A 15878-nucleotide genomic window follows, 5' to 3' on the forward strand; every position below is an offset into this window, starting at 1 on the left:
AAAATTTTCTTGTCAAAGTTTTCTGTTTAGTATCAAATCAAATGAGATACAATAAGATTACAGTACCATGTGTATGTATATGTGTGTAATTTCAAGATCTTGAAATTTTTTTATCTTGTTGGAAACATGTTCCTGATGTATGTTTGCATTTTCAGCTGTTTTGAATATTTAGGGTACTAGAAGTTATCAGATAGATTATATAATGGTAAGACAGAGACTTAGGAACCAGGTTTTAAATTGTAAGACATTTCAAGGGGCAGATGTGGACTCTGAACACAATCTATTGGTTATGAACTGTAGATTAAAACTGAAAAAACTGCAAAAAGGTGGGAATTTAAGGAGATGGGACCTGGATAAGCTGAAAGAACCAGAGGTTGTACAGAGTTTCAGGGAGAGCACAAGGGAACAATTGACAGGAATGGGGGAAAGAAATACAGTAGAAGAAGAATGGGTAGCTCTGGGGGATGAAGTAGTGAAGGCAGCAGAGGATCAAGTAGGTAAAAAGACGAGGGCTAGTAGAACTCCTTGGGTAACAGAAGAAATATTGAATTTAATTGATAAAAGGAGAAAATATAAAAATGCAGTAAATGATGCAGGCAAAAAGGAATACAGACGTCTCAAAAATGAGATCGACAGGAAGTGCAAAATGGCTAAGCAGGGATGGCTAGAGGACAAATGTAAGGATGTAGAGGCTTATCTCACTAGGGGTAAGATAGATACTGCATACAGTAAAATTAGAGAAACCTTTGGAGAAAAGAGAACCACTTGTATGAATATCAAGAGCTCAGACGGAAACCCAGTTCTAAGCAAAGAAGGGAAAGCAGAAAGGTGGAAGGAGTATATAGAGGGTCTATACAAGGGCGATGTACTTGAGGACAATATTATGGAAATGGAAGAGGATGTAGATGAAGATGAAGTGGGAGATACGATACTGCGTGAAGAGTTTGACAGAGCACTGAAACACCTGAGTCGAAACAAGGCCCCGGGAGTAGACAATATTCCATTGGAACTACTGACGGCCTTGGGAGAGCCAGTCCTGACAAAACTCTACCATCTGGTGAGCAAGATGTATGAGACAGGTGAAATACCCTCAGACTTCAAGAAGAATATAATAATTCCAATCCCAAAGAAAGCAGGTGTTGACAGATGTGAAAATTACCGAACTATCAGTTTAATAATTCACAGCTGCAAAATACTAACGCGAATTCTTTACAGACGAATGGAAGAACTGGTAGAAGCCGACCTCGACGAAGATCAGTTTGGATTCCGTAGATATGTTGGAACACGTGAGGCAATACTGGCCTTACGACTTATCTTAGAAGAAAGATTTCTAGCATTTGCAGACTTAGAGAAAGCTTTTGACAATGTTGACTGGAATACTATCTTTCAATTTCTAAAGGTGGCAGGGGTAAAATACAGGGAGCTAAAGGCTATTTACAATTTGTACAGAAACCAGATGGCAGTCATACGAGTCGAGGGGTACGAAAGGGAAGCAGTGGTTGGGAAGGGGGTGAGACAGGGTTGTAGCCTCTCCCCGATGTTATTCAATCTGTATATTGAGCAAGCAGTAAAGGAAACAAAAGAAAAATTCGGAGTAGGTATTAAAATCCATGGAGAAGAAATAAAAACGTTGAGGTTCGCCGATGACATTGTAATTCTGTCAGAGACAGCAAAGGACTTGGAAGAGCAGTTGAACGGAATGGACAGTGTCTTGAAAGGAGGATATAAGATGAACATCAAAAAAGCAAAACGAGGATAATGGAATGTAGTCGAATTAAGTCGGGTGATGCTGAGGGAATTAGATTGTGAAATGAGACACTTAAAGTAGTAAAGGAGTTTTGCTATTTTGTGAGCAAAATAACTGATGATGGTCGAAGTAGAGAGGATATAAAATGTAGATTGGCAATAGCAAGGAAAGCGTTCTTGAAGAAGAGAAATTTGTTAACATCGAGAATAGATTTAAGTGTCAGGAAGTCGTTCCTGAAAGTATTTGTATGCAGTGTAGCCATATGTGGAAGTGAAACATGGACGATAAATAGTTTGGACAAGAAGAGAATAGAAGCTTTCGAAATGTGGTGCTACAGAAGAATGCTAAAGATTAGATGGGTAGATCACATAACTAATGATGAAGTATTGAACAGAATTGGGGAGAAGAGGAGTATGTGGCACAACTTGACAAAAATAAGGGACCGGTTAGTAGGACATATTCTGAGGCATCAAGGGATCACAAATTTAGCATTGGAGGGCAGAGTGGAGGGTAAAAATCGTAGAGGGAGACCAAGAGATGAATACACTAAGCAGATTCAGAAGGATGTAGATTGCGGTAGGTACTGGGAGATGAAGAGGCTTGTACAGGATAGAGTAGCATGGAGAGCTGCATCAAACCAGTTTCAGGACTGAAGACCACAACAACAACAACAACAACAACAACAGGTCATTGTTGACAGTCGAAAATGTTACTAGTGTTTTCTAGTGCTTGGCGAATTTTTACTTTCGAAAAAGGTGGTTCATAGAGAACTCGCATTAAGGTTCGATTGAAAATTGGAATAAAGCGGAGCACCGCATTCGAAGTGTTGATTGTGGCTTTTGGTGAATACATTGTGAGTAAGAAAAGAGTTTATGAGTGTTATAAACGTTGAAGGCGACTGCCCTGGACGCCCTAGAACATCTATAACTGATGACAATGTGGAAGAAGTGAAGAAAATAGTCCGGTAAATTGCCGAATCACCATCAGAGAAGTTGCTGATAACGTCAGCATATCCTCTGACTCATGCCAAACAATTTTTTCAGATGTTTCTGGCATGAAAAGTGTAGTAGCAAAGTTTGTTCCGAAAATGTCGAATTTCCAACAAAAACAGCGTCGCGTAGATATCGTCCAGGAATTTCTGAATGAAGTCGGTGATTTTTTGGCAAAACAACAAAACCGTTATGTTCCCTCTGCCATCACATGACCCTGAGACTTCTTTCTGTTCTTGAGGTTGAAGAGAACCGTGAAAGGGAGTCGTTTTTCCACCACTGATGAGGTAAAAACAGAATCGCTGAAGGAGCTGACATCATAACTAAAAGTCAGTACCAGAAGTGCTTCCAAGATTGGAAAAAGCGCTGACATATCTGGGGGGGGGGGGGGGGGGAGATTACTCTGAAAGGGACAAAGTTGATGTTGATGAATAAAGATTCTTTAAGAAAAACAAAAATTTCCATTACTTTTTGATCACACCTCGTACGTTTATCTGTTTGGTGAATCTGGGTGCTACTTTTTTTTCTTTTTACGTGTGGTTGGTCGTCTTATGTGCCCTCCAGCGCTCACATTCTGAGTAAGGGACTGAGTAATTCGCAAAGATCACCATAGCCACATCTGTTGGGCACCTTGATGTACCTGAAAAAACTCGGTAGGGTGTTTCGGCTAAAAGCGCATCGATCACGCGTACTACATTTAAACTAAAACTTCCACCTTTTTGCACACTGTGTAACAAGATGTGCGTCTGAAATTCGCGGTGTGGTGTACTACATCAGTGGTTGTCAATCTTTTTCAACTCTGCGCTTCCGTTGCTACCTTGGAATGGTGATCAGCACCGCCTACGCTGCATCTCCATCCCTAACTACTCCATCCTGCCACAAGTCTTCCTAGTATAAACGCAGAATTTACCCTGTATACAAGCCTTATTACGTACTTAGCATTGCCGTAATTTATACATGACTGTAAATTCACATATGCTTATACCCAAAAAAATTCTTTTAAGAATTTCAGTGATACTTCTCAAAGTTTACTTTCTTCAATAACTAAATCATAAGTTTCATAACACTAGACCTTTTGTCTGTAAAGAAAGGTATTTCTCAAATCAAGAGCTGTTTCGTAGCGTCTTATGACCGTGTGTCGTTGTTCAAAGGAATGAACCTGGTGCATGCATCAGGCTCCAACATCGTGCTGACAAATCCTTTAGCTTTAACCTAATATGAAGTTTTCTCAAGTTTCGAAATAGGGTTTTATGAACAATGAAAGTAGATTGTTCGATTAACAAGCCTCCAATATTCCATTCCTCAAACTTCAAACTTTCGTTTTGAAGCTTGAAAACAGATTAATTACCTTACCCACTTTGTCAAAGAGGATATAAGTGATCACTTAGTATGAAAGGCTGTGTAGCTTCATTTAGAAACGTGTTTTCAAAATGGGGCACAATGGTAATTGTCTGTTTACAAAAGGCAAGGGGATAAATCTACATATCAAGCGTGTATTTGAATAATGACAGCACCTCTTTTCCCCAGAGATTTTCAGAAAATATGCTTCCGGAATATAGTGGTTATGTCCCCGAACAGCTGCCTCAGATTTTCAGTGTGCCCCGTTTAATATAAGCATAATGTACCGAAACATACAAGCAGCTTCATTGCTGTTTGTACGGACGCTTCACTGTTGCTAAAAGAGTGGTTAGTTTCGTAAAATTTCTTTGTTGGAGCCGTATCTGAGTCGGAGCTCGTCCACTTCGTGCTAACTTACTATCTCACGACAGAACCCCTGTTGACATTACATACATTATCGAATCAAGTATTGAGTATTGTGCACCTGTTTGGATGAACAGTCATCATACAAGGCTTGTTGACGCCCAGCTGAATACGACAATGCGCATAATATCTGGCGCAATCAGATCAACTCCCGTTTATTGGCTTCCACTGTTAACCTGTATAATGCCTCCTGATCTACGCAGATGTACTGCCGTAATGAGATTTTAAATCGTAAGAGACTGAAATCACACCATCCAACTCTGTGCGATGCTGCTGGCATGGTTGGTAAGGATTTCAAACCTCTTGAGGAATGGAAAGGTCGGTGGGAAGCAGTGACAGATGTGCGCCTGCGTAACATCTTCTCAGGTGCTAAACTCCCGAGTGAATTCGACCTATCACGGAAGACCTGGACTATTCTCAACAGAATCCGTACTGGCCATGGCCAGTGGAAGAAGCTGCCCAATCCAGCCTGTGACTGCGGGGCTCCATACCAGACTGTTCACCACATTGTCAGTGAATGCAGGATTCGTGCCTATCAAGGTGCTGTGAGGACTTCCTCCTAGCAACTCCAGGTGCAGTGCGCTGGATTGAAGGATTGGATGTTCAGTTTTAAAGACAAACTTAAGTTTCTTGTTTGTCAATATGTACATATGTATACGTAATTTAATTTTATGGTATGTCTGTATTAGCCATACGCTAAACAATAAAAAATCGAATCAAATTTAGACAAAGTCATGTAGTTTTCTTGTCTTGTAGTAATCTAGTTGAAACAACAGTCAACAAAGGAAAAACAGAATGCCTGTTCAAACGCCTACAGAAGCCCATTTTTCTTTGCAATGACCCACGCCCTCATGCTCCTCCCGACAGTTTCGATAAGTGAAAGCGCCGCTGCTGGGGCGAAAAAGCCCCGGTTGAGGAGCACTGTACTATGTGGTATACGAAGAAGTGTTGTGATAGCATAAAACCGTTGAGTCGCATAGTATCGGTATTCCATTGTTATAGTAGATATTATTTACATTATTCTGTCCTCATCGGAGGAACTAGCGCAGCGGTTAAGACAGTGAACTAGCGTTCCTTTTCTAGTTTTCTTGTGGTTCTCTTCAGCAACATCAAGCTCCTTTGAAACGTCCACAGCCGACGTCTTTCTGCCCCCCCCTCCCCCATCCCTGTGTCCAATTCAAGCGCCTATCTCATCAGTTGAGATCACGTCACCAACGGGATATAAATCCTAAGTTTACTACCTCCTCTTATGTTGGCTGCACTCTACAGATCATGTTTTTAATCTGCCAAATGTTGAGCGAAGCTCATCTCCTACTTGTTTACGTGGAATTTCGTCTGTGCGATCGAGTTTGGGCTCACCCTCAGACATGGGCGTCTCTTCTGACGCAGTGAAATCATTTGCGCGTTAGAATATCATTTTGGAAGGAAAGAAGATTTGGGTTTAATGTCCTGTTAGACAGGATTTCGTTGGATATGGAATAAAAGCTCCAATTGAGGAAATATGAGGAAAGGAAACGGCCGTTACCTTTCAAACAAACCACATTCGCCATACGGAATTCAGGGAAATCACGGGAAAACTGAATCTGAATGGCCGGACAGGGATTTGAACTGCAGCCCTTCCGAACACGTATCCACTGCTCCACCTCGTTCTGTATCAGATTGCATACTTGTTGTCAGTACGGAAGCAGTAAGAAGGGCTCAGCCGAAGCGCGTTGTCGATGACAAGCTAGCAACTAAGTACACTGTCCACCCCGCCCCCTCTCCACCTACGCCCCCTCCACGTCTGCGTGCTCGCTCGCGTGTGTCGCACTGAGGCTAGGTGGCAGCTGGTTCCGGACGGCGGCTGACTCAGTGGTAAACCTGTACGCGTGCGGCACGTGCGACAGAACAGCAGCGCTTTATAACCGGCCTTTGTTCAGCGCGAGAGAGCCTTTGGGCAACGCTTAACTGCTCTCTGCACATCTCGCGGCTCTTGCTTCATATTTCCTTAATGCGGCAATACGCGTTAATCACAAACAACTGAAAAGATTTCCTCCATGTTAGGCACCTATCCACGTTCGTACTTCGGCGTCTGGACCATTACATTTGCAAGCACATGCGGCCGTCACGCTCCAGTCGCCACTTGCGACCTCTTACTCGGAAAATCTTGTCCAGATTGTGCTCATGCAGATGATTGTGGCATTGATTTTAGATGTTTTTCCGCTCTTCTAATGTAACGTTGCTTGTTCATTTGACAGGAGAAGCTTAGATAATTTTGCAAGTAAAGGGGACGTTCAGTCAGTACAAGGGATGTCATGATTTACCTACTGTTCGTAAACGATGTATTCCGGAGTCCGCATTTCAAATTCATTGTTTTTTATTGATGGTGCGAGTGTTATATTTTTTTGTTGTGCGACGAATTATTCTTACACCTGAGGAGGAGCTCTGTGTGATTTTTTTTTTCGTCGACAGCAGCTTCAACAAAATACAACGCAGTTAAGGTAAAACATTAAAGGTACTGTTTTACTCGTCTTTTTTCAAACTCAATTTGCAGTGTGTGTGTGTGTGTGTGTGTGTGTGTGTGTGTGTGTGTGGCAGTCAGAGTATGCCCTACCCGATCAAATTTTGAAAACATCGATGACGTGAGACCCAAATCGCACTTTTCTCATATGACACACTGAGAGCTATGGATGAAGGCAGTCAGGTAGATGCAGTATTTCATGATTTCCGAAACGCATTTGACTCAGTACCACACCTAAGCTTATTGCCAGAAAGTACAATCATATGGGGTATCAAGTGAAATTTTGTGACTACATTGAGGACTTTTTGGTAGGAAGAACGCAGCATGCTGTCTTGGATGGAAGCCATCGTCAGATGCAGTAGTAATTTCAGGTGTACCCCGGAAAGTATGTTGGGACCCTTGCTGTTCGTGTTGTGTATCAATGACGTTCAAGACAATATTAATAGTAACCTCAGACTTTCTGCAGGTGATGCAAGTGTATACAGTATAATGAAGTACTGTCTAAAACAAGCTGCATAAATATTCAGTAGAGCTCGGCAAGATTTCAATGTGGTGCAAAATTGGCAACTTGCTTTAATTGTTCAGCAATGTAAAAGTGTGCACTTCAGAAAACGAAAAAACTTAGTATCCTATGACTATAATAACAGTGAGTCGCTGTTCGAATTGGCCAACTCATACAAATACCTGAGTATAACACTGTGTAGGGATAGAAATGGAATGATCACATATGTTCAATCGTGGGTAAAGCAGTTGGTAGACTTCGGTTTATTGGTCGAAAACTGGGGAAGTGCAATCAGTCTACAGAGGAGATTGCTTATAGATCACTCGTGCGACTGGTTCTAGAATATTGCTCAAGTGTGTGTTACCCGTACCATATAGATTTGTTTGATTCTACAATCCCCTGCGTATCGCTCGCAAAGGGATCGTGAGGATAAGATTAGAATAATTACTGCACGCATAGAGACATTCAGACGGTCATCCTTCCCGCGCTCCATACGTGAATGGAACGAGAAGAAAGCCAAATAATTGGTACACTGGGACGTACCCTCTGCCATGCGCTTCACGGTGATTTGCAGAGTGTAGATGTAGCTGTAGAGAGACAGACCCGCCAGTATAAAAGGAGGCAGGTATTGTTGTTTTTGTCAGTAGAAAAGAAGTAACAGCAAAATGGGTCGGTCAGAAGATGTCAGTAACTTCGAACGTGAACCAGTCATTGGATGTCACCTGAGTATTGAATCTATCAGGGACCTTTCAACCCGTCTAAAGCTACCTGTTGGTGATATGATTGTGAATTGGAATCACGAAGGAACCACCACAGATGAGCAAAGACCAGGCAGACCTCGTGTACTATCTGGCAGGGAACGTCGAGCATTGCGATGGGTGTTTTAAAAAATCGCATGAAATCGGCGGAAGGAATCACTAATGAGTGGCAAAGTGCTACCAGTAGTTCCGCTAGCACAGTGTGAGTAGGGAGTTAATAGGAATGAGTTACAATGGACGAGAAGCTTCTCATGAGTTTCACCTTTCTGTAATCAATGGCATGTGAATGACCGACGGCACTGGTCGGCGGATGACGGGAAACGAGTGATTAGAGTGATTAATCATGCTATACGCTGTGGCAATCCTATCTAAGGGTTTGAGTTTGGAGAACGGTACTGCCTTCATACTTAGTGCCAACGGTGAAGTACTGAGGGGATGTCACAGTTTTGGGATGTTTTTTGTAGTTAGTGTGTGGTCTGCCTATTGTACTTAACAAAACGTTACGTTCGGAAGGATATGAACACATTTTACAGCATTGTGTATTGCTTATAATAGTTTGGAGACGATAATTTTTTTGGACGGTAACATTCCTGAAATAGACTGGCTTACGCAGAGTCCCGACTTGAACCCAATTGAACACGTTTGGCCTGAGTTAGAACGTCGACTTCGTTCCAGACCTCAACGTCCAGTATCACTACCTTCTCTTGTTTTAGTATCTGCACCCTGCGTATCTCTGCCGCAGGGACCGCGAAAACAAATTTACCCTAGTTACAGCACGCACAGAGGCATTTAAGTAATCATTCTTCACGACTTCCATACGCAAAAGAAATGAGAAGTAGCCCTAATAAGTGTGACAATGGTAGGTGCCCTCTTCCATGCACTTCGACAGACTTTTGCAGAAGATATACGCACATGTTTAAATCGGAACCACAATGTAACTTCATTTAATGTCATGTCCAAAGAAATTTCATAGATAAGTCATGTTAACATGGCATTAATACGGGGGGCATTAAATAAGTAGTGGAACACATTTTTCTCGTCCAATTTCGACTGAAAAAAATGCGGCATTTGTTGGGGGACATCACGGAATATTCCCACTTCAGACCCTATAGTTTCATGCAGCGGAAGATTCCACGGGACTGGAAGAAGGCCCAGGTCATAGCAATCTATAAAAAGGGTAGAAGTTTGGATGCACATAATTACCGACCAATTTCAGTGACATCAGTTTGTTGTAGAATCATGGAACATATTTTGTGTTCAGACATAATGACATTTCTAGACTCTGAGAAGCTCATCTGCAGAGACCAGCACGTTTTTAGGAAACAGCGGTCAAGCGAGACACAGCTGGCCCTCTTTGTGTATGATACACAACAGGCTCTAGATACCGGCTCCCAGGTTGATGCCGCGGCGTTCGACTCAGTTCCGCACTGTCGTTTGCTCCAAAAAGTGCGCGCTCACGGTCTATCCGATGACATAAGCGGTTGGATAGAAAGTTTTCTAACAGGCAGGGAGCAGTATGTCGTTCTGAACGGGGTGACTTCAACAGAAACAAGCGTAACTTCAGGTGTGCCCCAAGGGCAGCGTAATAGGTCCGCTTCTTTTTACGATCTGGTTGATGGTATCGACAACGGCATTAGACTGTTTGCCGGTGATGATATAGTCTACAGGAAGGTAGTATCACACGTAAGTTGTGAACAAATCAATGAAGATTTGCAGAAAACAAATGCGTGGTGTAATGACTCAATATTAGTAAGTGTAACCTACTGCGTATAACAAGGCGAAAATCCCCATTAATGTAAGAGTACAAAAAATGCCCAGGCTTTGGAAGCGGTAACATCCGTCAAGTATCTGGGTGTGACTATTCGAAATGATCTCAAATGGAGTGATCAGATTACACAAGTAACGGTTGAGGCGAATTCTAGATTGTGGTTTATTGGTAGAATCCTGAAGTGATGATGTCCTTCAACAAAGGAAATAGCTTACAACACGTTAGTTCGCACAGTCTTGGAGTATTGTTCGTCTGTATGGGACTCTTACCAGTTGGGTCTGATTCGAGAGATCGAGAAGGTCCAAAGAAGAGCGGCAAGATTCATGACTGGTACATTTAGCCATCGCGAGTGCGTTACAAATCTCTTAGGAACTTTGGAGTGGGACACACTTGCAGATAGACGGCGCGCTAAACGGAAGGGACTGCTCACTAAATTCCGAAATCCGATTTTCACCGAGAATGTAGAGCATATATTATTACCACCAACTTTCAAATCGCGCAATGATTACCATTCAAAGATAAGGGAAATTAGAGCTCGTACTGTGGCGTTGAGACAGTCGTTTTTCCCCGCGATTCGCTAGTGGAACAGAGGGGGGAGGATATGACTTTGGCGCGAGTTGTGCCCTCTGCCACACACCGCTTGGTGGCTAGCGGAGTATATATGTAGACGTAGAAGTACCAACAGGTGGTGGCGCTATACGTAGCCTTCAAAATGGCTTCTGTAACGGAGATGCTTTCCAAGCAGAGAGTTATTATTGAGTTTCTTGCGGCGGAAAACCAAAACGTCACAGTTATTCATAGGCGCCTGCATAATGTCTACAGAGACGTGGCAGTGAACCAAAGCACAGCGAGTCTTCCATACCAGTCTGATATCACGCGTGCCGGCTCTCCGTTCACAGGTGTGACGTTGGAAAGTGCGAACAATCTCATTCGAAGTGGTCAATGGGTCACAAACAAACACCTCGCTGCTCCACTGGACGTCACTGTTGGTATTGCTGACTCACTCGTCCAACAGTCGGGGTACTCAAAGGTGTTTGCCCGCTAGGGTCCTCGTCGCACAATGAAAGATCATCTGTGCGGAATTACTTGCGCGTTACGAAACTGATCGTGACAATTTATTTAGAACATTGCCACCACAATGAAACGTGGGTTCATGTCTGCGAGACAGAAAAACGGCAATCCGTGGAGTGGCACCACACCATCTCTCCTCCGAAGAAAAAGCTTCAAGTCGTACACTCAGGCGGTAAAGCCATGGCGAATGTCTCTGCGAATCTGAATGGGTTGTTCTGATTAATATCGTCCCACATGGTGCGACGATCAGCTGTGTTGTGTATTGTGCTACCCGTAAGGATATTGAAGAAACTATTTCAGCGTGTTCGTCGCCACAAAAATGAAGATGAACTACTTCTTCTACATGACAACGCAAGGTCTCACACAAGTCTGTGCAGCCGAAAGGAGCCCACAAAACTTAAAGGACTGTTCGTCGTCATCCACCCTAAAGTCCGGATGTCGCACCTTCCTGTTTGCCCATAAAGGAAGCACTCCAGGAGATGCAGCACGTGGATGGTGGGAAGGTTTTTGGTGTAGCAAGCCGTTGGCTCCGACGTCGTGCAGCAGAATAGTAACATGCTTGCAAACAGGCCCTCCAAGTAACATGGCATAAGGTCGTCACATTGAACGGAGATTATGTTGAAAAATAGGGGTTTTCAGCCAAAAGAGTGGGTGAATAATATGGTGTACTGGAATCCTGAATAAAATCAATCTGCTTTCAGACAAAATTTGTTACATTACTTATTGAACGCCCCTCGTGTATGCAACATCATGGTCGAGGGGCAGCTTCTTTTACTACTAATCAAAACACCCTGGGTACCGGGTATAAACCCAGCCATTGCTTAAATTTCGAATAAAAATCATCAGCAATGGCTGCTGAAGATTGGCAGCATATGAAGTCACCCTCGTCTTGCCAATGGCCTTGTCGAAGAGGGCAGAGGAGCGGATGGACGTTCAAGGGTAGAGAGGGGCAAAGTCGTTCATCCTTGGGAACTAGTTCACTGGTAATCGCTCGTTTTTGGGAACCGTTCATTTTTACTTGTTCACCGTTCATTGTGCATGGTATATCGTTCTTATGTAAAATTGAAAATTAGTAGCATAGGTGACTGAAGATGGAAGGCGCCAACAGGCGGCGGCACTAGGCTCGCCCCTGGAGTACAGAGTTTCTTTCATTACAGAATTTTCACACACTTGTTGAAGTAATTTTTGTGATTCTGCAAAACCTCTCGTCTAGCCAGCTGAAGCGTTATGTGGCTGATCGCCATGAAATAATATACAGGGTGATTCAAAAAGAATACCACAACTTTAAAAATGTGTATTTAATGAAAGAAACATAATATAACCTTCTGTTATACATCATTACAAAGAGTATTTTAAAAAGTTTTTTTTTCACTCAAAAACAAGTTCAGAGATGTTCAATATGGCCCCCTCCAGACACTCGAGCAATATCAACCCGATACTCCAACTCGTTCCACACTCTCTGTAGCATATCAGGCGTAACAGTTTGGATAGCTGCTGTTGTTTCTCGTTTCAAATCATCAATGGTGGCTGGGAGAGGTGGCCGAAACACCATATCCTTAACATACCCCCATAAGAAAAAATCGCAGGGGGTAAGATCAGGGCTTCTTGGAGGCCAGTGATGAAGTGCTCTGTCACGGGCTGCCTGGCGGCCGATCCATCGCCTCGGGTAGTTGACGTTCAGGTAGTTACGGAAAGATAAGTGCCAATGTGGTGGCGCTCCATCCTGCTGAAATATGAATTGTTGTGCTTCTTGTTCGAACTGAGGGAACAGCCAATTCTCTAACATCTCCAGATACTGAAGTCCAGTTACAGTAGCACCTTCGAAGAAAAAGGGACCAAAAACTTTATTGGCTGAAATGGCACAGAAAACGTTCACCTTAGGCGAGTCACGTTCATACTGAGTTGTTTCCCGCGGATTCTCGTCGATTCACTTCTGCCGTACTCAATAACACAAAAAGCTTTCTGTTGAGCGGTCACCATCTTAGCATCAACTGACGCTGACGCCTAGTCAACAGCGCCTCAAGCGAACAAATGTACAACTAAATGAAACTTTATAGCTCCCTTAATTCGCCGACAGATAGTGCTTAGCTCTGCCTTTTGTCGTTGCAGAGTTTTAAATTCCTAAAGTTGTGGTATTCTTTTTGAATCACCGTGTAAGGTGGCGCACGAAAAACCGGCCCCGAGTATAGACTGTTCGCCAATGACGCACGATTTGTTGGCCGCTACCAACAGAAAATATAAACATGCAATAATTAAGCAGTAAAGAAATAACAAATAAGCTAATGCAAACAACAACTTCGAAACAATGGATGACGATTGGTGGGCGACAATGGCCAGGTTAGTATTCTGGCCCGATTTTTTGTGCGCCACCCTGTACCACTGAAATAATATTGTAGAAGTTATCGTATTCTCTTTACAAAATGTAACACCAGACACTCGATTATGGAGCGCGAGCTTCATTCGGTTCTAGTCGGTCTGCCTTCCATTCAATTCACGCTGAGTAGAATACGAAAAGAACGAGAAGTCCAGAGTTCAAAAAAGGTTTGAAACATCAAGAATGGGCGTGCGTAGCGAACGAAACGAACAACTCAATACTGAACTAACTAGGAGCAGTCGGCAGTGGAACTGCGACGAGTGGCCACATAAGAAGTGTGTTCGCTCGACGCTCGAGGGGGACCGAGACCGACGGGAACGGGACCGATGCTGGAACGAGACCGGCCGACGTGTCGTTGCGGGAACGAGACTGACCGTTTCTCGTTCCCGGGAACTATAAGTAGAAAGCCGCGATCGAAGTGAACTATGAAAGACCGTTCCTTAGAATTCGTTCCTCCCTCCTTCCGTTCGTCTTGGTGAACCGTTCATTTGGATCCGTTAGTTCGCGAACGACCCATCTCTAGTTCAGAGCACTCTCTTGCTCCTGGGATGGGAAACTGCCCTAAAAGGCGGAAGAATCAGCAATAATCAACGGCATGAGAATGCAGAAGGCAGTGGAAACCACTGTTTTAAGACACATTAGGTGTAGCGGCAGGACATGTGACCCATATTTGAAAAAAAGTCCAGCCCCCCCCCCCCCCCCCCTGTTTCGGATCTCCGGGAGGAGACTGCCAAGGGGGAGGTTACCATGAGAAAAAACACGAATAATCAACGACAGGATAACGTTCTACTAGTCGGGGCGTGGAACGTCACAAGCTTGAAAATGGTAGAGAAACTAGAAAATCTGAAAAGGGAAATGGAAAGGCTCAGTCTAGATACAGGAGGGCTCAGTGACGTGAAATGTGGAAAGAACATGAGGATTTCTTGTCAGATGAGTATAGGGTAGTATCAACAGCAGCAGAAAATGGTATAACAGGAGTAGGATTTGTTAATGAACAGGAAGGCAGGCTAGAGATTGAGCTACTCTGAACATTTCAGATTCGACAACAAACCAATGCCGATAACGATAATTCAGGTTTACACCGTAGTAGAGTAAAAATACCCTAAAATGTGTTTTTATTTGTTTTAAACATTAAGCGTCTTTAATAAAACATGTTTTATTTAGAAAGTGTATTAAACAGTGTTTTTAACATATGATTAAAAACACTGTTTTCAACATGTCAACCCTGAGTAGTACTCAGACAGCCAGAGACAGACGGAAGAAAAGGCTCCATGAAAATAATATTAATCATTTTGACGGACCCCTAAGAAATTGACCTTTTATTGATATATTATATGCACTGAATGTCACTGAACCTTTACTTGCTTTGTAGATGAAAGATAACATTGTCTGTGCTTTCCTTTCTTTGAACCGTGTGATTACGTAACTGTTCGATCTATTGAGGAAATGATTACTAAGAGAATTTGTATAGGTGAACTGCAGCTTAAACTTCCATCCACAAACGATTAACTTCTTGCTCGTACCGTTGTTTCGGCTTATCGGCATGCCGCTTAACATACGAATTGTAAAAGTTTTGATACAAATTAATAGTGAAAACAATAACTTTGACTTTATATGCGTTGGAGAATATCACGACTGACTGTTACGCAGTGATTTCGACCGGCGTGGCAGAGAATTCCCCAAATGAAATCTGACACTTGTGCGGCACTTGTTTCATAACGAGAAATTCCGGGCATACACGCATGTAAAACATTCATTTCGGTTCATAGAGGCCATAGAAATTGGTGGGCACTTTAATTTGTCTATGCTCGGAATTAATTTTATTAAACAAAATGTCCGTTATATTAATGTATATTCTCTAAATGTATATTCTCTGAATTAAAAAGTTGACTTAAGGTGTTCATTGCCCTCTCCCCCTTTTAAATGATATTTGTTGACTTTTGTCGCTCCCCCCCCCCCCCCCCTCCTATTTTGAGCTCACGTAATTAATGGATGTTCCCTAAGCGAGCAGCAGATGAAGAGATAGAGGAAGTATATGACGGTATTGAACGAATAATTTAGCATGTGAAGGGACATGGATACCCAATAATCATGGGGAATTGGAATATGATAGTAGGGGATGGAATAGCAGGAAGGGTTACGGGAGAAAGTGGGCTTGGCAGTAGGAATGAGAGAAGAGAACGACTAATTGAGTTCTGCAATAAATTTCAGATGGTAATAGCGAATACTCCGTTCAAGAATCACAAGAGGAGGAGGTATACTTAGAAAAGACCCGGAGACACAGGAAGATTCCAGTTGGATTACATCATGGTCAGACAGAGATTGCAAAATCAAATGTCGGTTTGTAGGTGCAGGTATACATTCAGATCACAACTTAGTAATCATGAAGAACAGACTGAAGAAAGAAT

General features: G+C 42.9%; 1 protein-coding gene across 8 annotated transcripts in view; it reads left to right on the forward strand.

Moving 5' to 3' along the window:
• LOC126174783 (tyrosine-protein kinase Src64B) overlaps positions 1-15878 on the forward strand; it is a 264444-nt gene that overhangs the window by 23791 nt on the left and 224775 nt on the right. Inside the window, exon 1 of one of the 8 annotated variants that reach the window (XM_049921140.1) lies at positions 6958-6977. The exons of 6 other annotated variants lie outside the window; for them this stretch is intronic. The gene's annotated coding sequence lies outside the window, so the exon portion shown is untranslated. Of the gene's footprint in view, positions 1-6957; positions 6992-15878 lie in introns of those variants that run through there. One more of the 8 variants, XM_049921138.1, reaches the window with a different exon arrangement.

This window comes from Schistocerca cancellata, chromosome 3, assembly GCF_023864275.1.
Source record: "Schistocerca cancellata isolate TAMUIC-IGC-003103 chromosome 3, iqSchCanc2.1, whole genome shotgun sequence".
NCBI lineage: Eukaryota > Metazoa > Arthropoda > Insecta > Orthoptera > Acrididae > Schistocerca > Schistocerca cancellata.